The sequence below is a fragment of the Balaenoptera acutorostrata genome, chromosome 4 (genome assembly GCF_949987535.1).
Source record: "Balaenoptera acutorostrata chromosome 4, mBalAcu1.1, whole genome shotgun sequence".
Taxonomy (NCBI): domain Eukaryota; kingdom Metazoa; phylum Chordata; class Mammalia; order Artiodactyla; family Balaenopteridae; genus Balaenoptera; species Balaenoptera acutorostrata.
Window position 1 is genome coordinate 96322778 of NC_080067.1, and position 2817 is coordinate 96325594.

Consider the following 2817-nt stretch of genomic DNA (forward strand, 5'->3'; position numbering starts at 1 on the left):
ACATTAGACGCTCATTCCGTAAGTTTGATGACTGAGAGCAGGCTGTATTTAGACTTCCCCGTGTTTGTAAGAGGGTGAGCTAGAGAGTTTTCTTTTTAGACAAATTTCACATGCTCTGAAAACCTTAAAAGGTGATGATTTTTTTTTCACCTGGAAACCCCAGGTCCAATCTGTTAAAATTTCTGAGAATGTCAGAATGAAAATAATGGGGCTATCCCATAGTTGGGAGTATTGCTCTTTTCAGGATGCTGTAGTCAGTTTAGTAAGTGACCAACCAAATTGTGGTTTGAGTTATAATAAAGCTTAAAAAGTGGTGAGTTTGTTCCTCCTTCTCATTAATACGAATTAAGCTCTATATCACCTAGATTTCTCTTGTCCTAACATGGGTATTCAAAAACAGACATCTGTGGTGTATGCATGGAATGGCATACCCCTTTATTTACCCGTTGGTGGAAACAAGAGAAATGATTGTTGGGCAACCCTTTATCTTTTTATTGTGTGTCATTTGATGGAGAGTTTGTTTAAAAACATTAGTTTTACATGTGTCATATTTTCAAAATCACTAACTGCCATCACCCACTGGGGTCCTTTGTTAAGTCATTTTCTGTGGCTAATAAGGATAATCCAGGTAACTTTTAAGAGATGAGCAGTGAACAGGAAGTTTTCCTGCCTTTGGCTTTTGACAGCTCTTACTTAACATTTAAGACCAGCTTTCCCATAAATTTAGCCTTTTGAAAAAAGAGCATTTGTAATAAACTTCTCTGTAGGGCAACATCAGTGGAATGTTAAAAGTGTTGTTGTCAGGGTTGGTGAGAGAGGGAAGCATTTTTGTTTTTTATTAAACGGAGCATTATTTACAAAAAGCCATTGCTGAGAATTAGATCCCACACCGTATAAATATCCATTAACCATTCTAAAGAAAACTCCAGTGTTGCTATGTGCAAGATCCTCTCTTGGGGGCTTTCTTCCATAGCAATTAAAGGTGTGCTATTTGTCAGCCATTTTTTGCAGTGATTTAAAGACCAAAGTTGTTTTACAGCTGTGTTACCGTTAAAGGTTTTTTTTATATGTATTAAATCAATTTATCACTGTTTGAAGCTTTGAATATCTGCAATCTTTGCCAAGATACTTTTTTATTTAAAAAACATAACTTTGTAAATATTACCCTGTAATATTATATATACTTAATAAAACATTTTAAGCTATTTTCGTTGGGCTTATTTCTATTGCTGCTTCAGCAGACCACAGGCGCATTACTGAGAAATTTAGTTTATCAATGTATTTTCGAGTCCATATCCTAGGTAACAATGCAAAGGATGACTTAAAATATTAGTTTATAAATTCTTTTTTAAAGTATAACAATATCCAATAAGTAAACTTTTGATCAGAGCAAAGTTTTAATTAAAAGTTCTAAGCAAGTCCAATGCGTTAACTTTCCCCCTGGTAGAGTGAAAACATCACTTTTCTAGTCCTGGCTGTACTGCTGACTAGCAGAGGACCTCAGCAAGGCACTTACCTGCCTCTCAGCGTGCCTCCTTACCTGTAGAATGAGATAAGCCTCTTCAAGACTGAAATGTAAATTGAAATGGTTCTCCACTTTAACTGGTTACCAGTTAGGACTATTTTGATTGCAAACGAAAGTAAACCTAAATCGAAGAAAAGTGAGATTTATTGGCTAATATAACTGAAAATTTAGATGTACAGCCGGCTAGTGGGTCTCCAAGCAGTGTCCTCAGGATCAGCGTCTCTCCAGCTTTCAGCTTTAGTCTCTCTCCTTCCTGTTGCCTGCCTTCAGAGATTGCGTGTGATGGCAGAACGACTGACCGCAATCCCAGACCCACCTTCTCCTGAGTTCAGGGAGGGTAGAGGGGAGAAAAAAAGAGTGCCTCCCCCTTTCTGAATAGTCCCGTCCACCCCAGATTGCAGCTCGGTTCTCTGCCTGGGCCACGAGCCTCTCGCTCAGCCACTGAGGCTCAGCATCTCTGACGCCCCGACTGGGCCAGCCTGAGCCGCATGTCTGTCTGGCCTGGAATGGAGTTGTGGGCTCCACCTGGGGCGGGGTTGGGGGGACAGAGTGGGAGTTAACTGAAGCAAAATCGGGGAATTGTAACCAGATCGAGATGCCATTAGATTTTAGGCACCTTCCTTGCAGGTATGTACTCGGATTCTGCATTGTATGTGTGATTGTAAACCATTTGAACGGAAAATAATATTTGGCAGCAAAGTACCGCCTCATTCCTTACCTCATAGGCAATTCAATTTTTATGCATTTATGCGGACTTTTTTTCACTCTCAGCAGGAGTAACTAATGGAGTTCAGAAAGCATTTAATATCCTACCTCCTGCACGGAAAGCTGTTCTGTGTAGCACAGAACTGCACTCAACCTGATTCGAACTCCCACGGAGATGTAGGCTTCCAGAGGCAACTGGATTTCATTTTTGTGCAGCAACCTTTCCCGCTCAAGGGCTCAAGTTTGACAGCTTTAGAAAATAATGGATTATGGTAACACCATCCACGTAGGACATGATTTCACCAGTAGCTCAGAGATTTCAGCACAATTTATAGTGTTTGGTGTTAGAAGCAAGACTGTGCCGGAACTCTACCCCCAGTGTTTAGTTTGAGTATTTAAGCTTCATGCTCAAGTACCCATCCATCAGATCAGAGGGAAATGAAGAGTATTTAACCCTAAGTTATGGATAATTGGATTGATTACTTAATGCCGAAGACAGCACTGCAGACTGCATAGAAGTGATCATGGATTTAATCACTAGAACTCCACTTATTCAGCAGTCATTTATTGATTTTAGTCATTTGGCC